The 23,432-nt window shown below is 43.0% G+C and overlaps 1 long non-coding RNA gene across 2 annotated transcripts in view; it reads right to left on the bottom strand.

Moving 5' to 3' along the window:
• Nucleotides 1-23,432, bottom strand: part of LOC102162163 — a 52,428-nt gene that overhangs the window by 14,388 nt on the left and 14,608 nt on the right. The window contains exon 1 of one of the 2 annotated variants that reach the window (XR_002344244.1): nt 1,033-1,136. The exons of the other annotated variant lie outside the window; for it this stretch is intronic. This is a non-coding gene — a long non-coding RNA (uncharacterized LOC102162163). Of the gene's footprint in view, nt 1-1,032; nt 1,137-23,432 lie in introns of those variants that run through there. 2 annotated transcript variants of the gene reach the window in all.

The raw sequence follows: 23,432 nt of genomic DNA, 5'->3' as shown, positions 1-23,432 counted from the left end.
CTTTCCTCCTGAATTACTCTTCAGTAATGCAGTTTTTGCTGTTTTCCAATCATTAGCTTGGCAAGGTGACTCTGCAGGTTTGTTTTTTTTTTTTTCCTCGGGGAAACACCTGTTCTTCCTGCAAAAGAAAAGCTATTGCTCTCACTAAATGAATCCGAAAGCCCTGGGAGGATTTCCTTCTGTGGCTTTGTTTGTTCCCAAAACAGGTTCTCCTACTGAGCTTTCTCACCTCTGTAGCTTTGGTGAAGGGAAATAAGTTTATCTGGCAATTTCTTCAGTTCTTAATATATTAATAGCTCCCCCCCCCTTTTTTTTTTACTAGTGCTGGTGTAAGCTCCTGTCATGAGTGAAAAAAAGATAGCCTTCAATACTACCCTAAAAGGTAGCATTTGCCTTGGGAATAAATGCCAGTAATTCCTTCCTCTCTGTAAGTTATTTCCATAAAAATGCAAATGCAATCTTGGCTGACAGAGAATGCAGTTATTTAAGTATTAAACAATATAACATTCTCCTGATGAGTTCAACTTGAATGTCCGAAAGAGCAGGGAACACGGGATCCAATTCCCTGCTGGGAACCAATCTCATATTAAAACATGGCAAACATTATCTAAGGAATTGTACTGCAGTGCAGCTGGGAACTCTCCCTTTGCAATTGACTGCAGTGCCCTGGGCCACATTTTGAACTTGAACGTCGCAGGGATTCTTTGTCCAAACTCATATTCTGAAGAAATTTAAAAATAAAATTTCTTACAACTTAAATTTAATTGTGAACTAAGACTGCACACAAAAAAAATACCATCATTTAGGTCCTACTCATCTATATCAAATAACCAAAGGTTTAGTGGACTCTTCACAACCATCCATAATGGTATGTGAGACAGGTCATCAGAATCTGCCGTATTTTATTTTTAACTCAACTCAAATAACTATATGTAAGTATCTATGTACACGTTAGCATATGCATACATTTTTCTCTTTCCTGAGATTATTTTAACAGACATAATACCCCCACATGATAAGACATTAAAATACCTTAGATCAGAGTTTGCATTGTGGCGCAGCTGGCTAAGAACCTGACTAGTATGTGTGAGGATGTGGGTTCCATCTCTAGCCTCACTCAGTGGGTTAAAGATCCGGTGTTGCTGCGAGCTGCGTGGGTGGTAGATGCAGCTCATATCTGGAGTTGCTGTGGCTGTGACGTCGGCTGGCAGCTGCAGCTCTGATTCGCCCCCTGGCCTGGGAACTTCCATGCACCACAGGTGCGGCTCTAAAAAGAAAAAAAGAAAAAAGAAAAAAACCCTTCTCGTATTGGGGAAGTCAGATTACCTGGGTTCCTTCCAGGCTCTAATACTACTTCTCTGTTTGACATTATTCTAAGCCCTAGTGTTCTCATTCGTAAGACTCGGACTGGCGTAGAGATTGGATGGGAGAATTCATGTAAAGCCCATGGCAGAGAGGCTGGCCAACTGTGATAGTGATCATTACCAGGAGAAAAGTCCGAATCTGGGAAAAAGACAAACTCAAATATTATAACCATATAGATAAACATGTTGCTTTAATTGTTCAAATTAAATAGTAAAATCGAGTTTTTAGCTTTGGAGCGCCCACAATAGTAAGGTGAAACATAGTCCAGTATATAAATCTTGGGTTCAGAAAGGAAGAAGCAAATTAGTTCAAAAGTAAAATTTTTGCTAACATGGAATTCCACAAGGAACGCATAGAGGGTACATTGAATAATATATTGAATATTAATACCCTTTAACAGCAAATACAGCAATGAGTTTAATTTGGCTGTTATAACAATCTCTGGTAAAAACACAAAATATTCAATTACAGTGTAGCTCAGTCAAAGACTATATTCAGTCTATGGGCCAAGTAAATATGGCCTCGATTTGTAGTCTTATGGAATTCAAAACATAGTGACTGAGCATCTGATTTGTGCAAGATACTGTCTGAGGCACCGTAAAGAAAAGCATAGGTAAATGAGACTCAAGTCTTGCCCTCCAGAATTGACTAATTGTAAGGCATGGACAGGAGACTAAAAAAATGATAACAGGGACTATGATCAAAAGAAACTAGCATAAACCCTGAAGGAAGATACACAATGCTCCGAGGAGTTTCCTTGTGGCACAGCAGGATAAGGATCTGGCATTGTCACTGGAGCGGCTCGGGTCAATGGCTATAGCGCAGGTATGATCCCTCACCTGGAAATGTCCACATGCTGCAGGTATAGCAAATAAAGTAAAAATAAAGAAAAAATAAAATAAAATGCTCTGGAGGCTCGAAGGACGGAAAGTTCTGTTCCTCCAACACGTCAAGCTCAGCCCCGCCTCACGGATTTTGCACATGCTCTTCTCAGTGTCTGGAACAATCTTCTCGTCCCTCCTTCTCTGCCTTCAGGTCTCAGCTTAAGTTTTTCCCTCCCCGACTGCCCATCCCAGAGGAGACCCCCCCTCTATAATTCTCTATCTCAGCTCCCTGTTTGTTGCCGTTGTTTTTCCTCCTGGCGTTCGTTACAATTTACGATTCCTTCATATTTTCGAATTTACTTGATATTTTTCTGTCTCCTCATGTTGAATATAACATCCATGAAGACAGGACTATGTCTGCCTGTCTCGTCTGCCATTTCCTCCTGGATGCTTAGAAGAGTGGCTGGCACTTAGCAGGCACTCAGTGCCAGCGATCCGACCCAAGATCACATTTGGCTGGTTGGATCGGGACAGTTTTCATGAGAGGAAGGAAAAATTCTCAGAAATTGGATAGGTTGTAGGGGAAGGTTAGGGAGAAGAGAGATATTCCAATGAGAAGAAAATGCATAAGCAAATGTCAGGAGCTCAAGAAAAGCAAAGCATTTTCTGAGAGCCACAAACACTGTCAGACCTTTGAACTTGAGATGCATGTGTCATTCTTCCGCCTCCCTCTTCCGTTTTAATGTTTACAAATTGGTGTAAGTGTCATTTGTCTTATAATCATTCTCTGAATGTACTATGGTTATATGTTTTTTTCTCCAAAATGGTATCGAATTGATAGTATGTATTATAATCATCAGTTACATTTTCGAAATGGGAAAATAAAGCAATTCAGTCTGTGAACCCAGAGTATGTGCAGGGGGGCTGAGAACATGCTGCCGTAGAAGTCATGCTACAGGCATATAAGAAGGCCAGCAAGGTGAATTTATAGCACACTTAATTTATTAGCAATGGGAAGGAGTTTCTACTGAAATGGTAATACTGTACTGTCTCCCAAAATAGTATAAATCTTTCTATAAAGATGTATTTTTTCCTTGGCTGTTTACATTTAAAAACTTAACCTCAAGACGAAAGCTCTGTATGAGGCACAGGAGGAGATAATTTCTCCTCCACTGGGCTAGGAGCTGTTTAGGGGGACAGACTCCATCTCCAGAGACGCCATCTGCTCGATGTGGAGTAGAGGCTCTGTCAATAGTCGTGGAATGTTAAGTTAACAAAGAATTGTTAAGGAAATGACAAATGGCATCTAACCATTCTTTATACAAAAAAAAAAAAAATTAGTAAGTAGACAATAGAGATGAAGACAATGGGGAATATGAATTTTCGAAGTCAAGTGGAGTTCACCTAGGAAATGGCTTTGGAGGAGGGAAGTGGTTGCTCAGCCACTGTTTGGAAGCCGGGGAGAGATACAGGTTGGCAGAGAGGAGGTATCAGAATCGCCTTGGGAAACAGGGCACCTAAGTCTTGTTAAGCTTCCTGCTCCACATGGTGAAGTATGTGTGGGAGCCAGAGGATGTGCCAGGGAGAAGGAAACGCAGGGAGGGAAGGAGGAGGTGAGCCATGGGACCAGAGAGGGCCTGAGCCTGTCATGACTTGCTTTTACTGAAAGTCAGTCATGAGCCAGAAAATCTAGATGGAGGTTTACATGGGGATACTGGAGTCATCCAGAGTGTTGGCAGGGTCTCTCTTGCACTCCTTATGGGCAGTGTCTACAACATTAAACACGGGGGTATTTCAGTCCTCCCTACATCTGACCCTTCAGCAACATCTGACCTTTTTTTTTCCCTTGGCCACCCCTTGGTATATGGAGCTCCCAGGCCAGGGATCAGATCCGATCCACAGCCACAAACTAAGCCGAAGCTGTAGTAATGCTGGTTCCTTAACCCACTGTGCCAGGCGGGGCATCGAACCCGCATCCCAGTGCTCCCAAGACGCTGCGGATCCCATTGCACCACAGCGGGAGCTCCAGCATCTGGCCTTTCAATATTGGGGTAAAGTACACAGAACACCACATTTAAGTGGGCAGCCCAGTGGCATTAGGCACGTTTATAATGTGGTGCTACCTCACCACTTCCATCTGCAGCACTCTTTATCTTGTAAAAGGGAAGTTTTACACCCATGAACCCCTAACTCCCTGTTCCCTTCTCTCCGCAGCCCCTGGCAACCACCATCCTACTTTCTGTCTTGAGTCTGACGGCTCTAGATGCTCCATGAGAGTGAACGCACACAGTATTTATCTTTTTGCGACAGGCTTATTTCATTTAGCATAACGTCTTCAAGTTTCATTCATGTTGTAGTGCGTGTTCAAATATTACCTTCTTTTTTTTTTTGCTTTTTAGGCCACATCTACAGCATACGGAAGTTCCCAGGCTAGGGGTCGAATTGGGAATTGGAGTTGCAGCTGCCAGCCTAAACCACAGCCACAGCCATGTGGGTTCTGAGCCTTGTCTGCAACCTGTACCACAACTCATGGCAACACACTGAGTGAGGCCAGGGATTGAACCTGCATCCTCATGGATACTAGTCAGGTTCATAACCCGCTGAGCCACAACAAGAACTCCAAATTACCTTCCTTTTTAAGGCTGTATAATATTTCACTGTATGGCTATCCCCCACATTTTGCTTATGACCTCTCTTTACTTTGCTCTACACTTCTCTTAACATTCAAAACCAGTTTTCCTGGTTTTACACCTGCCTCCTTGACATCTATTTCTCTGCTTCATTTCAGGCTCATTTTCCACCACTCAGTCATTCAATCTTGACATTCCCTAAACTGTGGTCCCAAGCCCCACTCTTCCCATCCCCTCTGCTCTTTCCTTAAACAAACTCACCCAAGACCCTGCTTTCCCTTCCTGTTTATTTGCCAGGGTTTCCACATGTGCAGCCTCGGGGTGGGGGGAGGGGTGCACAGGGAACAGTGAGGGAGGAAGGGGGACATCTGCCTCCCCAATCAGATCAATAGCGTCAACGCAGAGAAACAAAGAGGCAACAGATGTCGCAGCCAAACTACTCCACATCTGGATCAAGAGTCTAAGTATGACTATAAAGGCGTGAGGCCAAATAATGTTTGAGGAAGTTGACTCGTGCTATGACTTCGCAGATAAGAATGGAGCAAGAATAAGCTATTGGGAGCCCAGCCACAGGGTGACGGGTATCCAGGCTGCCTTTGATGATAGAAATACATTTGAAGGAAAAATGGACACAAATTGATTGTTGAAAATGTGGGATAAAAGAAGTGACAGAGAAGTTAATGCTTTCTCTAAGGTTTTTGCTCATAGATGCAACGTGCAATTTCCTTTTTTCTCATGTTCGAGGTCAAAAGAATACTTTCTCTGAGGATTAAACAAAAAGTCCCAGCGAGACCATGGAAATAGTTTTCTTACCAGTTCTTCCTACCCCTTTTTACTTCATCCTCTAGGGCTGAAATCTACGCAGAATTCAGAAAAGGATGAAGAAGACAGGCTGACGGTGATGTCCTCAATGTCTATGCTTCTTTCCATTGCTTTTCTTTAATATTGATATCTTTCAGTTAATAACCTCACTTTTCTCTGCTTCCTCCGTCCTTCAAAAACCACCGTGTAATATCCCTACTTGATAATTATCATGGACTGGCTTCCTGAGCTTAAAAAAAAGAAAAAAAGAAATGTGTTTTCTTTTGGATCAAGCCTTAAAAATACAAATGATCAGTGTTACCAGTCACTTTAAATAAGAATAACCAAGAAATCGATAATTGATTGCTATTTTTTTTTTTTTTTTGGTCTTTTTGCCTTTTCTTGGGCCGCTCCCGCAGCATATGGAGGTTCCCAGGCTAGGGGTCCAATTGGAGCTGTAGCTGCCAGCCTACGCCAGAGCCACAGCAACTGGGGATCTGAGCCGCGTCTGCAACCTACACCACAGCTCACGGCGTTGCGGCAACGCCGGATCGTTAACCCACTGGGCAAGGGCAGGGACCGAACCCTCAACCTCATGGTTCCTAGTCGGATTCGTTAACCACTGCACCACGACGGGAACTCCTGATTGCTAATTGATAATGGTTGAGATTTTAGGCCATGTGGGGGATAAGATATAATCCTGTCCTATAAAAGTAGCGAATATAGAGTAACAACGCAGTTAGGCTGTTTTTCACTTTACTCCTTTTTCTGATGACAGCACTCAACGTTTGCCTTGGAATACCCCTGGAGACAGTCGGATGATACTATTAAGCGAGGGACTTTTTCAGCCAAACAAGAGTTAGTCATGACCCAAGCTGGGCCAATTAAAAGTTTTGCTCTCAGGAATTTCAATCTTGAGTGGAGGAAAGAAAAGACGGAAAAAGATCACTTCCAGACTTGCCCTCTGGATCCCAAAGGTCGCCCTGGTCCTTGTCTTTTCTGAGCTTGGTTCTCAAGCTGATGTGCAGAATGGAAAGTTCCTTTCTGGCCTCCCTTAGCTGGGTTCCTCTACTTCTAATCAGCATTTTATCTTGAATGCTTCCCAGTGCCAGGCACTATTCCATTGTGTGGATGATGTCATTTGATCTTCACAACAACCTACAATTATTATTCTCTTTTGACAGATGAAGCTGAGCCTTAGAAAAAATTAAAATAACTTGTCAAAGTTGACACGCCTAGCAAGAAATGGAACTGGGATTCAGACTCAGGTACTATGACTCCTGGTTTTCAGCATCTCAGCTCTGGGGAAGAATTCTTTAGGAAAATGCATCAAGTGGACTTTTTGGTGATGGTCAGGAAGGGGTTCTGGAGGCTAGACCGGAGAAGCTGAGACAAGAGGGCAACTAATTGTTCTCCAGAGGAAAGCAACAGAATTTGTGGAACTGTTCTCTGACATTTAGAGAGTGGATTTGGGGAGCCTGGACTCAAAGAAGGCTATAGATGTTAAGAGAGTGAATCTTTGTAACAGCAGCAGGCCAGAGTCTTAGGGGAGAGAAGCCAGTGTCCACTGGGATATTTTGCATCATAAACAACAGAAGCCTAGACAGTAAACTAAATGGGTATAATTAATAACACTATTATTTCAAGAAACCCAAAGTTAAGAATGTTTAAGATTAAATATTTTAATGGACCAAAATGAAGACCACGTTTTTACGACCTTTCCTTTTTTGTATCTTTTGCTGCGTTGTCTTTGTCCTCAGGGTAACCCCCTCATGGTTATAAGATGACCACAGCAGTCCCATGTATCATATTTAAACAGGACAGTGTCTCCCTTGAGAGGAGGGAACTTTTCCTTTCAATCTCCCAGAAGATTTCCTTCCGTGTCTTATTGGACAGATTGCATCACATACCCATGCCCAATCACTGCTGACCAAAATTTCTAAAAAGAGTTGGGATGCAATTCTCAGGGTGGGGCTTGAAGAGGATGGATTCCTGAATGAAATCAAAGTTCTATGAGAAAGAGGAAAGAGAAGTGGAGTGACCATTGACTAGGAGATCCACAAAATTTACTGCATACAATGAGATCTTCTTTGAAGGTCATAAACTTTGGGAAGAGCAAAAATTATGGCAGACTCTGGAGCCAAAAAGACTTGGATGTGAATAGTGGCTCCTTAATTTACCAGCTATATGATAATGGGTGTAGGGAAGCTGTGACTAGTAAATGAAATAATGCGTGGAAAATGCTTGGCACTGTATCTGGTACATATTAAGTGTTCAATAACTGGTAATTGTTTTGAATATTATACAGAATTTAAATCACATTTTGTCCTAAGTGCAATTATTTTCTATTATTCCCAAATGTTTAGTAAAAGTCCATTACATGGAACAAGCCTGCATTAGAGAGGGATGCTTTAAGGGATGGAGAAGAGCTTGTGTCTCTTCTTGGAGAGGAATATTAAAAGGGGGCTGAAAATATAGGAGGCAACGTGGTGAAAGAAGATCAGTAATTGATCTGGAAGTAGAGGTTTGGAGCAAGAGGTGAGACTCAATAAATTCAAATTTCTTCTAGGAGAGCAGAGCTATGTGCAGTAGGAACTTGATTTATTCTTTTTTTTTTTTTTTTTTTTTTTTTGGTCTTTATTTTAAGGCCACACCCTCGGCATATGTAAATTCCCAGGCTAGAGTCCAATCGGATCTATAGCTGCCAGCCTACACAACAGCCACAGCCACAGTAATGCAGGATCCGAGCCACATCTGTGACCTACATCACAGCTCACTGCAAAGCCGGATCTCTGACCCACTGAGCGAGGTCAGGGATTGAACCCGCAACCTCATGGATACAAGTTGGATTCATTTCCACTGTGCCACAACTGGAACTCCGGAACTTGATTTATTCTATTTGATACTAAAGGGAAGGCTGAGGTTTTGGAAATATTTAAGTCACAGGCACATTTAAAAAGAAGAGTGACGGTGCAAGGCAAACAGGCAAAACGAGCGAGGCAGACACGGAGTGTCATAGGACCTCCAAAGGAAAGGAAACTGCCAGTGGATCATGGTAGTTAGGAAAGGGCTTCTGTGACATGGGAAACTTGAATTTAGCTTTGAAGAATATTTAAGATGAAGTTAAGGGAAGACAAGAGCACATTCTAGAGAGAACGGTAAGAGCAAAGCTGTGGAATCAGAACAGGCAAAAGACACCAAAATACCAACTAAAGTCATTGCAATGGTCAAAGCATGAAATGAAAATGCTATGACCAGGAGGCTGGAGGAACTAAATAATGCTTTTGAGGAAAAAAATTTTCTGTTTTTGCAATTAAAAAAAAAATCTAGTTGTGAAATTTTAAAGGTGGAGCTAGTTAAAAATTATTATTTTAAAATTAATCATAACTGGAGTTCCCCTTGTGGCTCAGTGGTTAACGGATCCGACTAGGAACCATGAGGTTGCAGGTTTGATCCCTGGCCTCAACCAGTGGGTTAAGGATCTGGTGTTGCCGTGAGCTGTGGTGTAGGTCACAGATGCAGCTCAGATCCTGCACTGCTGTGGCTGTGGTGTAGGGTGGCAGCTACAGTTCCCATTAGACCCCTAGCCTGAGAACCTCCGTATGCCACGGGTGTGGCCCTAGAAAAGACAAAAAGACAATAATAATAATAATAATAAATAAAATAAAATAAATCATAACAAATAGGCCCTCAAACCTAAAATATCAAGGTTATTCCAATTTGTTAATTTACTAAAATCTATAGCACAAATGAACGTTTTCTTTCTCTCTCTCTCTCTCTCTTTTTTTTTTTTTTTTTTGCTTTTTAGGGTTACACCTATTAAAAGAATAATAGTTATTTATTGCATGACATATGCTTGGTAGATGTTGTCATATCCACCGATATGACACCAGTCGATACTGCTTCTCCTAAAATACATGATACAAGGTAAAAAGTTAATGTCTATGAATAAAGAGTTATAAAAAAATTACTGCATGCAAGATGTTCTATGGGAGACAAAAAGTTATGACTTGGAACTTTTCTTAGGGAGTTACAGTCTAGTTAGAGATACCTGGAGGTAGCGAGATGGTGAAGAGCTTAATATATAAGGCTAAAGAAGATGGATTTTTAAAACGAGGCACCAGCGAAGCTTTCAGAACCTGGAAGTGACAGGGCTGGTGCTTCATCTGGCTACCACATCCATGACGAGTTGGAGGGTGGAGAGACCAAAGATATGAGAAGGATCAGGAAACGCGTACGATTCCAAGCAGGAGGCAACAAGGGGCTGAGCTCTCATGTGCTGTCTGGAAAAATCGAGGGAGGGGTGGGTTTCAGATTTGTCTGGCCCTGCACGGATCTCTAAGCTCTCCGTCACAGCCATAGTTCCCGCAGCCAGAAGCACCCCGAGGAAGTCTTCCAGGAACTCCCCAGACATACCCACAGTTCTGATATTCTTTCCGACCTATTTCTCCTACTGCATTCGGACAGGCTCCCAGCCCCTTCTCCCACCTCCTGCTCATCTTCACCCTTTGGACTGCGCCCCAGCTCTATACTGCCCTGGTTACTGATTTGGTTTCTATTACTCATAGGATGTTTTCTCAGCTGCAAGAAACAGACATCCTAAATTGGGGCCGAAGACCATAGGGTATTTGTTGCTGGCTTCACAAGAAGCCTGTCTCCAAGGTGGTTTGCTCATTCAACCATGCTCTCCACACACATATTCTACCTCGTCTCCTTAGTGAGTCAGCGCTGTCTCCCCTTGAGTTTGTCAGGCGGCTGCAACCACTCTAGATGCAAGGGAAGGGAGACAAAAGGGTTTTCTCCTCTCCTTTATTTTATCAGGGAATAAAATCTTTCCTACAAGTCCTCAATCAACTCCTCCTTACGCTGCACAGGTCAAGGTGGAATCATGTACTTACTTCTACTGGCAAAGGAGAATGGGTTCACGGACTGACTTAAACCAGGCTTCACTTCTCCTGTATCCTGGGCATTTTTCCCTGGACAAATTTCAGCCTTTGTTCAGGCTGGATGGGGAACAGCACTTGGTCAGGTACCTCGAGGTGTTTGTCATGGACGAAGGCATAGAGAACCTCAGCCTGCCCCTCTCAACCTGCCCCATTATTCGATTCTCAACGAGCCCTTGAACCCTGCCTCAGTGCATCCATCCCCTGCCTCCCCTCCTGCTCCAACAGGAAGTTTGTGGATGGATGTGTCCTTAGGCAAGAGAGATGTAGACAGTAGTCGCTACGAAGGAAGAACTGGCTGGACTGGCCATTGAGTAGATCCTTAGGACAAGGCTGAATGATGCTCTAGGATACAAGGGAGGCCATCTGAACCTCTGTTACTACTTTAACCTTCTGCATAAAGATTTGAGAATATTGCTTTTTTGTTTTTAGTCCCTGGAGTCTGCAAGTTGTTGGATTTTAAAGAGGTGAATAATACAAACATCAAGGATTAGAGAACAGTTTGAGGAGGAGCTGAAAGACATATCGAGGGTGCCAATGTGTCTGCAGATGACAGGGCTTTTGTAAGCCTCTCTCTTATTATCATCTCTTTTCTAAGGTTCATTTCACATTAAAATTTCCCTCAGCATTTTGGCATGGATAAACCTTGGCAATGTCTCTTTGAAAAAATAATTATCATGTATTTTTTCTTTTTAAAGCCAAGCAGATTTTTTTTAAATGGTTACAGCTCTGGAGTATTCATTAGTAAAATCTATTGGGCGTTTAGGAAGTGGGTATCATTAGAGTTCTGTAATGTAGCTAATTTCACTCCACTGACTCCTCTTTGCCTCTACCTTTTATTGTTCTGTATTCTGACAGTTCTAATAACCATACATATAAAAGGGGTATACATTTCCTTATTTTTTAAAGGGAAGTTTTTGCTTTATTTCATTCTGCTGTGCTGCCTTGTCCTTAAAATATCCCATTGCTCTTCATGGCCTGGGATTTATTTTTGATTTGAGAAGAAGAGGAGGTCTTGTGACCAGTGGGAGCCAACTCTCACCTAGTGAGCTCCTCTTTGTATTTTCCCCCAAATAGGTTATCTATCCCTCATCCCAAGCCATACTTATGCTGGGGCTTTCCACTTATGCCAGATAAACTGTATAAGGAAATTCGGGAGTTCCCGTCGTGGCGCAGTGGTTAACGAATCCGACTAGGAACCATGAGGTTGCAGGTTCGATCCCTGGCCCTGGCCTTGCTCGGGTTAAGGATCCGGCATTGCCATGAGCTGTGGTGTAGGTTGCAGATGCGGCTCGGACCCCACGTTGCTGTGGCTCTGGTGTAGGCTGGCAGCTATAGCTCCAATTAGACCCCTGGGCCTGGGAACCTCCATATGCCGCAGGAGCGGCCCAAAGATATAGCAAAAAGACAAAAAAAAAAAAAAAAAAAAGTAGGAAATTCGAGCTCAACTGAGAAGACTTCTAAGGAAGAATAGCTTTTAGTTAAAGGGCGAACTCATTTGCTCACCTTTCATACCTCTTATCTGTGTACACACAGGTGTCGTCACTCCCCGTTACCTGGTTACCCCTGATCAGTCGTCGTTCGCAGAAAAAAGATCTTGCCCCCCACCCCCCAGCCCCACTACCTTTGTTCATTACCTTCCCTTTGCCTTGAAGGGCCACACGACTCTTTGCCTGGTTGTTCCACTTCATTCTTTCCCCAAAGTATGAGGCCTTTCTAGACCTCACTTCCATCCTATTCTCTATCTAGTTTCATAACAGTTTGAAAGCAGCCTAACTCTCCTGCTTGGAATGTCTCAGTTCTGGCCCCTCCGAGTCTTGCCTGCTGCTGGCTGGAGTATGGGTTCACCCTTGGATACTTCTTAGAACCAGGACACTCCCTCCCCCTCTTAGGGCTGATATTGCTTACAGATGCCAGAGGCAGTGCACCCAGAAATCAGGTTGAGTTTTGGGTACCAAATCATCAGCCAAATGTGTCCCACTCTTTGGATATTCATTGGCCTGATTTACTCTCTTCTCCCCACTGTCTTCCTGTGTTGCTAGACTGTGAGCTCACTGAATGTGGGGACCAGACTTTGCGACTTAGAGATGATATAAACTGCAGTAACTTAAGCGGTGATAGTGAGAGTCCTGTTAACGTCCTCAATTTAATTTGCTTTGAGTCATGGTGCGCAGGGTTTTAAAAATAGAGGCTCCGAAGATTGTTCCCTTGGTGAAGACTTCTTCAAAAACAAGCAGTTCACAGAAAGGGAAAAACAAATGGTTCTTGAACATCTGAGATTATATTTAACCTCAGTCATAATAAGAGAACAATTTAAATATATGCCGAGATACCATTTTTTCACTAACCAAATAGAAAGAAAGAAAAAACTTGATTAACACCTGTGTTGTTGAGGACACAAAATAACAGATGTTTTTATGCATATGCACATACTCTCTGACCTACAAATACCATTTCCAGAAATTTAGCCTGTACATATGCAGACATGCTTTTTCTGTATTATTTTTGATAGGATCAGAGTGAAACAGCCTAATGTTTGTTTCATCAATAATGGACTGAGTAGGAATTCATGTTGTTACTCAGCAGGTGAAGAATCCAACATAGGGAGTTCCCGACGTGGTGAAGTGGAAACAAATCCGACTAGGAACCATGAGGTTGCAGGTTCAATCCCTGGCCTTGCTCGGTGGGTTAAGGATCCGGCGTTGCTGTGAGCTGTGGTGTAGGTTGCAGATGCGGCTCGGGATCATGTGTTGGCTGTGGTTGTGGTGTAGGCTGGCTGTAGTTCTGATTGGACCTCTAGCCTGGGAACCTCCATAGGCCACGGGTGTGGCCCCAAAAATAAAAAATAAAAAAAGAATCCAGCATAGTGTTTGTGAGGATGCAGATTCAGTCCCTGGCCTTGATCAGCGGGTTAAGGATCTGGTGTTGCTGGAAGATGTGGTGTGGGTCACAGATGGGGCTTGGGCTCGGCGTTGTTGTGCCTGCGGTGCAGTCCAGCAGCTGCAACTCTGATTCCACCCCCAGCCTGGGAACTTCCCTATGCCACAGATGCAGCCCGAAAAAGAAAGAAAAAATAGACTGAGTAAGTAAAAAAAATGTTATGGAAGTTTTCAATGTACTGATGAAACAACTTCCAAGCTATCTGATTGAGAGGGGAGCAGGGTACGGAGAGTACGACCTACTAGGGACACACATGCGGGAGGGAAGACTCACTGCTTACCTTCTTGTGCCTTTACTTTTTTGAGCCAGGTGAAGGCCCTACCTTTTAACAAAACCAAACAAGAAAAGAGCATTTGTAACTCTAGAGGATATGTCTTTTCTCTAACAGTAACACAGGGTTTGGCTCTTGACAGATGTTCAGATCCCCTAGAGAACACAGCCTGGCGTAAGAGCGTACCTATCTATCGTTTTAGGAAGGGACGTGATCCCAGGGAAGTAAGAGCGGAGAGAGAAAGGGAGCGAATCAAAGAAAGGAGGAGAGCGAATGTCCAAGGCAGTGTGGACCAGGCAGAGCTGGCCTCAGCTTTGCAGCCAGATAGAGCTGATTGGTGTCCTAAGAGGCTCCAGGAAACCAGGACAGTCCAGGCCTGGGATGAAAGGCAGCTTACTGGTTGGCTTCTCCCTGTCTCCTACCTCTCCCTGGGTGAGGTTCACCCCATGGGCGGGCATTGACTCCTTTGGCTCTTCTGTCATTTCCAGCCAGTCCAGGCAGCCCTTGGTGAAGGCTGAGCTCCAGATCCAATGAAGGCAAAGTACACACACGGTGGTCCCTCCTTTTCAGGTGACACTGTACCCAGGGTCTCCTCTTTCTATTGCAGTACTGGTGGAAGCATGTCAAGGGACTGAGGTGCGGGACTGAGGACGAGGTACTCTAGAGCGATTTGATGGGGTACCTAGTGGGCTCAATACTGTCAGTGCTCAGAATACTGTTGTTGTTTTTTTTAATACACTTTATTTTTTAGAGCTTTTTTTTAAAAATTTATTATTTTTTGTCTTTTTGCCTTTTCTAGGGCTGTTCCTGCAGCATATGGAAGTTCCTAGGCTAGGGGTCCAATTGGAGCTGTAGCCGCCAGCCTACACCACAGCTCAAGGCAACGCCGGATCCTTAACCCACTGAGCAAGGCCAGGGATCGAACCCGCAACCTCATGGTTCCTAGTTCGGATTCATTAACCACTGAGCCATGACGGGAACTCCTAGAGCCATTTTAGATTCACGACAAAATTGAGCAGAAAGTACAGAAATGTCCCCTATTCTCACTAACCCCCACATACTCAAAGCTTTCCCCACCATTAACATCCTGTACCAAAGTTGTGTATTTGTTATAATTGATGAACCTCTATCACCCAAACTCAGAAGAGTTTTCATTTGCTTTTGTTTGCCTAATGGGTTGGCTGGTTGGTTGGTTGTTTGGTTAAAACAGTTAAGGAATTTCCTATTAAACTATAAATCTCAGAGTCAGTTAGAACCTAACCTTTTTAAATCCCCCAAACACACAATCATCTAATTGCAGTGCTAGATTATTCCACTCCACTTAAGCTTATATGTGTCTGTGTCTGTTCCTGCTTAATACCATGCACTTTAAACAAATTAATCTAAAATATGTATTGCTGAATTGAAGACATTATTCTGGGTGAGGCGCAGGCATATAAAGAAGTACAATATATCGCCTTTCTCTCAAAGTTACTACAAAAGTATACAGACTTAAACAGGAATGCGAGAATTAAGAAACAGAATTGCACAACAGAATAGCACAAAATGTGTTCCACCAGGAAAATGATTACTGGCCAAGTGAGAAGTAGATACAATAAATACTATAAGGTTTATGTAGTATTTCTTTGTACCTGGAGTAGTTTGGGAAGACTTGATGGAGAAACAGTAAGTTGAACCAGGTTTTTTTTGTTTGTTTTTGTTTTTGTTTTTTGTTTTTTGTTTTTTTTTTTGCTTTTTAGGGCCACACCCATGGCATATGGAGGTTCTCAGGCTAGAGGTCGAATTGGAGCTGTGATCCTGCCGGCCTGCACCGCAGCCACAGCAACACAGGATCTGAGCCATGTCTGCAACCTATGCTACAGCTCACTGCAATGCCAGATCCTTAACCTACTGAGCAAGGCCAGGGATCAAACCTGTGTCCTCACCAATGCTAGTCAGATTCATTAACCACTGAGCCACGACGGGAACTTCCTGAACCAGTTTTGAATTATGAATGAGACTTAGGAGAAGAGATATAGTGTGGTCACTCTGTATGATGGCCTAGCCTAAGCCCAGGCTCTGAAGCTTGGGACACCATGTGTAGACTGGTTTTCAGTCTTTTTTTTTTTTTTTTGCTTTTTCAGGGTGGCACCCACAGCATATGGAAGTTTCCAGGCTAGGGGTTGGAATTGGAGCTGCAGCTGCTGCAGGATCCGTCCGAGCTGCATCTGCGACCTATACCACAGCTCACAGCAATACTGGATCCCTAATCCACTGAGTAAGGCCAGGGATCGAACCCTCATCCTCATGGACACTAGTCGGATTCTTTTCCGCTGCACCACCATGGGAACTCCCGGGAAAACAATTTCTAATGAAATGTCTCTAACACAACCCCTACCCTGGCCTAAATCAGAAGGCAGTCCCCTCACCCTGCCATGGAAATGTCTGCAGTGAGCTGACCAAAATTTGAAGGCATTAAGTCCCCTAAAAACAGACTTCGTGTATTTCTGGAGCTTTGCAGCTCATGGGGGCCGGGGAGAGGGGGCAGGGACTGTTTGCCAAGGAAATATTTAACCTCACACAGCGTAAGCATTTTAAAGGGCTGAGTAGTTAAGGGGCAATCTTTAAAGTCTGGATCAAGATGAGATCCGTAGAAAATGGAATGACTGGCCACTGAATGGAAGGTGGCCGTGTTTATCAGCAGCATCTGGGAATCGCAGGCCAGCACCTATCACATCACATCCTCTCCTTTCTGCTATCAGTTGGATGCAACAGGAAACTGACGAAGGTGCGAGGCAGTTTCCTTTCTGCTCTGACTTGGCTAGTTTCCTCTGCAGCTTGCTCACAGCTTATTGTGAAGGAAAATCATGAAACACCAGCGAATTTCCTCCGGTTGGATCAAGCCTAGGACAAGGAAGGAAAAGCACATTTCTAAGATTAGTCAATTTCCCTTTGCAGCCATGAAGTTGGTTCAGGGCCTGCCGCTGACCCTCCTCGTCAGACGTGCCTCTCTTACACGTCTCCACTCAGCTTTACATCACAGGCAAGAGAAGGACTTGTGGCAAAAGGAGCACCGTGTATTATGCAACGCTTGCAGGAAATCTTGGGCTCAGTCCTGGGAAAGGGGCCTGCCCAGGACAGTTTAGTTGATAAGGTTCTCGTTCTTTGACGTCTATCAAGCTCAGGCCAAGGGGGTTAAACGAAATACAGGTAATTCTCACGGATCTACCCAGCAGCCATGTGCGTTTGCTCTTTTCTCAGTATGACTAAAAAGGAGCTGTTTCCATGGAGAAAGTTTATGCAAAATTAACAAAGGAATGGAGGAGTTAGTTTAGTGAAAGAGACAAGGTGGGACTACTTCAAAGAGCAAGAAGGTGTGTCTGTGGTCCCAGGAGATGAGTTGAATTTTGCCTGCTCGGCTCGGAGAGGAAGACGTATGCTCCGCTGAAACGGAAGAGTCTGCCATCTGAAGACTGTGACTGGCTTACTCTGAAGAAGTAATTCATCTTGAAAATGGAGATTACTATTTAAAATAGCTTCTTAGCAAACTTAACAACATGGAGGAACAATGGCACATTGGGGTCCACACCGAATGAGAGTATATTAATTCAGCAGGTGGACGACTCTTCCTCATCGTATTCAACTTCCCGGCATTCTAATTTACCTGCCTTTAATTTCTCTTTGAAAATTTCCCTCACTTCTGTATTCATTGTTATTATTAAAATACGATGCTCGTAAGTTTCCCTTTTGCATGATTTTTAATATGTATGCTGTAGAAATTCCTCTAGCTCAGGCATACATTGTGATTGCTAAAATTGATAACGTCATAAAAACAAGAATGCAAAAGTATGGCGCTCTGAAGTATGAACAGTTGATAAACAGACGGTAAAATAAATACGGGAAGAATTAGTTTAACTTTCATAGCATTTGGAACAGCCTCCGTAATAGTCATCTGACAAGGAACAGATTTGTGGGGGCTGTGGCATTCTACTCCTTTTTTTTCCTAGGGACTAATTATCTATTAATTTACAGACTTGCTAAAAAACTGTGGTGCACTTAAAAACAACTTGGTTGATCAACCAGCAGTAGCATCATTAAATTAACAAACAAAAGAACTTGCACACAAATAATGGGCCTAATGATGTTTTCATGGGATCTGTAGACTTTTTTCATACTTCAGAGAAAACACATCTTTTATTTTTAAAGATAAACCACATCTCTGAGGAGGTGGCTATACCCAGAAGTTTTTACTTAATTAGACCGAATCAGTAAAATTGTTTCTATTATCATCATTCATAAACATTTTAGCCGTGGGTTCTGGGTGAACCTGCCTAGCTAAAATTTAGGACCAGAACAGGATATGTGATTAATTTCCTGTAGTCACAATTTCAGCAGATCTTATAACCAGTAAGTTGAACATCATTTACATTTTTAGGGGAACCACCGATTATTTTATGATATACATGTTCATAGGCCCACGAAAGTTATGAGAATGTCTTGGGCCTGCTTCCACCCCTACCCTGTTCACTCCCTCAAGTGGTGTTGGCATCAAGGGCGCTCATTAAAAAATATCCTGCAAGCTATAAACTCGGTCCCAGAGCCTGCTTCTCCATAAACTCAATCTTGGACAGTGTGTGGATGGGAGGAAAGTGCAAAGGGAAAGGGTGGAGAATCGTGCTGAAGTGAGAACGAGAACAAGGAAAGAGAAGTTGGTGTGACACAGTGATTGAGTGAATAGAGTCAAAAATCCTAGCTTGAATACAAACTAACTGTGACAGTTAGCAAGTTTCCTAACGCTCTGTGCTTCGTTTCTAAATACTATTATTTAGTATTTAGGGATGCTGCGAAAGGTCAAGAAATTGCTCTAAATAAAGACTTTGACTAGTGCTTGACACAGCATGATACGTATTTGCTATTATTATTATTACTTGACTCATCAGATACGTGAAAAATTGTTAGGAAGAGGAAGGATATGACCTGTTTGAGTGGCTCCATAAGGCACTAGTAGGGAGTTCCACTGTGGCTCAGCAGAAACGAATCTGACTGGTATCCATGAGGACATGGATTCAAACCCCGGCCTCACTCAGTGGGTTAAGGATCACTGTGTTGCCTTGAGCCATGGTGTGGATCGAAGACACGGCTTGAATCCTGGGTTGCTGTGGCTGAGGTGTAGACCAGCAGCTGTAGCTCCAATTTGACCCCTAGCCTGGGAACTTCCATATGTCGCAGGGGCATAAAGAGACAAAACAAACAAACAAAACCCCCAAACAACAACAATAAAAACAGAGGGTGTTTTTAGGACCAGTGGGTGAGAACAGCAGCAAACTTGACTTTGGCCCAAGGATGAGATCTGTCCAGGAGATTACTGGACTTGCTTTCACTAGAGTTTGGGCCTTCTTTTGATAGGAATGTTGGGGTTGGGGTGTGGTCGACTGAGCTGGAAACTGGATAAGATGAGTCCTCTTGTTCTACGACAGCAGCCTCTCCGCCCACCTGTTATCAGAGCCGCCCCTCCTTCCTCCTCAGATCAGCTGTGAACTTGAAGGAGGAACCAGAAAGCAGAGCTTCAGTTTCTCTGAGGACTTGAACAGCCTCCTTCCCAAACAAGAGGCAGAATGCCCCACCCACCTAGCCATCTTTTTTACTTCCTCTGTCTTTCTTCACATCCAAAACCAGATAAAGGCAGCTGGTGGGTGTATGGGCTTGTGCTGGGTAAAATGATAAATTGGGCCAAATGTTCCTTTATGTCCTCATTAGTTTCTTTTTCTTTTTTCGTCTTTTTAGGGCCGGACCCGAGGCATACGGAGGTTCCCAGGCTAGGGGTCGAATTGGAGCCACAGATGCCGGCCTACACCACAGCCACAGCAACTCAGGATCTGAGCCACATCTGTGACCTACACCATAGCCCACGGCCACGTCAGATCCTTAACCCATTGACTGAGGCCAGGGATTGAACCTGCGTCCCCAGGGATGCCAGTCAGATTCGTTTCCACTGAGCTATGATGGGAACTCCCTTCATTAGTCTCTTTTTGCCATTTTTCTCCCCAAATTTTGACAGAGAAATGATCTTGGAGTTAAGAGGCTTATGACGTAGTCAGCACAGGGTATATTTTTGGTGGATGTGATGATGAAGGGGATTGTGATAGGTAATCTTAAAGATTTCCTTAAATGTGGAGTTCCCGTCGTGGCTCAGTGGTTAACAAGCCCGACTAGGATCCATGAGGATGCGGGTTGGATCCCTGGCCTCACGCCGTGGGTTGAGGATCCAGCGTTGCTGTGAGCTGTGGAGTAGATAGCAGACATGGCTCAGATCCGGCATTGTTAAGAATGCGGTGTAGGGCAGCAGCCGTAGCTCTGATTGGACCCCTAGCCTGGGACCTTCATATGCCTTTGGTACAGCCCTTATTTAAAAAAAAAAAAAACATGTGTTAAATTGGAGCATTCCACTTCAGGTGGAGATACTATATCCACAGAGGACACAGTACCTCTGGCATCCTTCATGGTCCAGTCCCCCCATCACAGCTTTCATTCTAAGAATACTTGATCCTTCTTCTTCTTTTTTTTTTTAGGGCTACACCTGTGGCATATGGAAGTTCCCAGGCTGGGGTCGAATGGGCAGGCCTTTGCTATAGCCACGGCAATGCTGGATCCTTAATGCACTGAGGGGGGCCAGGGATTGAACCTGCATCCTCGTGGATACTATGTCTGGTTCTTAACCCGGCACAGTGGGAACTCCAAGAATACTTGATTTTTAAAAGACTTTACATCATTCATTTTAAGTTTAAGTAAGTATGTGTAACACATATCCCATTCCTGTGGGAATCCAATTTGAAGAGATTATTCTTAAATTGTAGTTTAATTTGTGTAATTTAATCTATGGATTAGTTGATGGTAATATCTCCCTCACAGGAGACAAACTTACTGATATTTTTCAAAAAGTAACATAAATAATAGCAACATTGCAAAATGTGGAAAAGATGTCTGGGGACAGGAAAACCTTTCAATGGCCTCAATGCACAATGTAATCACCATTTTAACTGCACGATGGAATCAACTATTTAGTTTACCTGTATATATGACTAGCCCATGAAAGTAAATCCTGTTAGTGATGATATTTGGTCTAGTACAGTATTCAAGAATATAGACTTCAGACTCAGATAGCTCTTTAAATAGAATCTAGGTTCGACTCCTTTTTACATATGTGATCATTAGCTATCTCTAATCCTTAGTTTTAAAATTAATAATGTACATTGCAGCACTAGTCACAATAGCCAAGACAGACATGGAAACAACCTAAATGTCCATTGACAGATGAATGGATTAAGAAGATGTGGTACATATATACAATGGAATACTACTCAGCCATAAAAAGAGCAAAATAATGCCATTTGCAGCAACATAGATGCAACCAGAGATTATCATATTAAGTGAAGTAAATCAGAAAGTGAAAGACAAATACCATATAATATCACTTACATGTGGAATCTAAAATATAGCACAGGAATTCCCATCGTGGCTCAGTGGTTAACAAATCTGACTAGGAACCATGAGGTTGCAGGTTCGATCCCTGGCCTTGCTCAATGGGTTAAAGATCTGGCATTGCCGTGAGCTGTGGTGTAGGCTGCAGATACAGCTTGGATCCTGCGTTGCTGTGGCTTTGTGTAGGCTGGTGGCTACAGCTCCGATTCGACCCCTAGCCTGGGAACTTCTATAAGCCGAAAGAGCAGCCCTAGAAAAGGCAAAAAAAAAAAAAAAAGCACAAATGAATCTATCTACAAAACAGAAACAATCACAAACGTAATGAACAGGCTTGTGGTTGCCAAGGGGCAGGGGGGAGGGAGTGAGAGGGACTGGAGTTAGTAGATGCAAACTACGCCATTTAGAATGGATAAGCAATGAGGTCCCACTGCATGCAGAGCACAGGGAACTATATCCAGTCTCTTGGGATAGACCATGATGGAGGATGATGTGAGAAAAAGGATGTATAAATATATATGTATGACTGGGTCACTTTGCTGTACAGAAGAAATTGGCACAACATTGTAAATCAACTATAATTTTAAAAAAGGCAAAAAAATTAGTAATGTAGGATTGTTGTGAAAATTATTTTAAATAAGCAAATATACATAGCATATCTGATATGTTGGCCACTACTCAACAAATGGTGGTTATTATTCTCACCATTATTAGAAACTTGAAAATGGCTAGCTGGTTGATTTTCCCCTTCACCTCAAGTTCAGATTTTCTCCACCTACAGAAAATAATGCGGCCAGTTCTTTTTTTACTCACACTAATTTCCAAGGTCCAACATTCCTAACCTTAACTCAGTGTATATACTCAAGAAAGAGTTGGTGAGTATGAGTAATTGTGGTTAACCCACAGCGGCCAATTAGCCAAGGCTACTCCTGCTGCAATTCTATTGACACTTGGCAGGACATTCTCCACAGTCACATCCCGGAAACAGCTTCTCTCAGCTCTCAACATTCAGGAGGGACTCAGAGAAGAGCAGGGCTTTATTTCAACAGCAGTGATTTATAAAGGGAGGGTCGACCCATCAGCCTTGAAAGCTCTTGACAGGACAAACTGAGGGGCTTTTAATTGGTTTGGCTTTAGCCATCCTGGCTGATAAGGTAATCTGTAATGTAGCTGGTTAATCAACCGAGAATCAGAAAAGTTCTTGCTCTAAGGATACTACTCTCAGAGTTGCTGTGAATCATTTTTATGTTTTATATGTTTATGTAAATAGGCATAAACACATAAAAATACATACATTATTTTGCATTTTGACTTGAAAGAAACAGTACAACTCTGTACATATTATTCTGCAGTACTATTTTTCTGAGATTTATCTATGTTGATAGATTGTTTGTTTATTAGTGTACTGGCATACACGTAATGCATACACTGTTTTGTCTGATGGATAAAGTCTGCCTAAAGATCAGAGTTCTCTTGCGGTGCAGTAGGTTAAGGATCTGGTGCTGCCACACCTGTGGTGCAGGTCACAACTGTGACTTGGGTTTGATCCCTGTCTTAAGAACTTCCACATGCCATGGGTAGAGTAAAAAAAAAAAAAAAAAAAAAAAATCTGGTTAAAGATTACCAAGAAAAAACAAAGTAACAAGTTCTTAAAACAAGAACATTTTCTCATTTGTGTTTAAATCCAAAGGCAGTTTTCCAGCGAGGGTACAGAGTGCTACAGCTTCAGGGACCCAGGCTCCCTCTATCATGTGACCCCACTCTGCATGGATCTTTACATACAGGTCACCTCCAAGTTCAGGAGGTCAGCTCTGGCTCTAGGGGACATGTCGGCATTCCTCTCATAGATGAAAGAAAAGACCTTTTAGTCTCCAATTTCACTTACCTTCTATGAGCTAAAACTTAATCTCATGATCCCAGCTGTAGAAGAGAGTGGGAAAAGGAATTGTCAAAGAACCATATGCCTAAAATGTGGTTGCTTGACTGCAGATGAAGAAGGAAGGGGGAGGGAAAACCAAATACAAGTCTCTACCTCAATGGACATTTCGGTGATTTTCAAATTTTTGCCATCACTGAAAAACGCTGTGACAAATCCTCACATACAAAGCTTCTTGCACTCTTGTGAGAGAGTTTCTCTAGGGGAATATGTTGTTGGGAGTTTATGTTTTCAACTTTACCAACTGTTTTCCAAAAGGGTTGCAAT

The sequence above is a fragment of the Sus scrofa genome, chromosome 5 (genome assembly GCF_000003025.6).
Source record: "Sus scrofa isolate TJ Tabasco breed Duroc chromosome 5, Sscrofa11.1, whole genome shotgun sequence".
Lineage (NCBI taxonomy): Eukaryota > Metazoa > Chordata > Mammalia > Artiodactyla > Suidae > Sus > Sus scrofa.
Note: the sequence above shows the minus strand (reverse complement) of the source record. Positions and strands in the feature narration are given on the sequence as shown.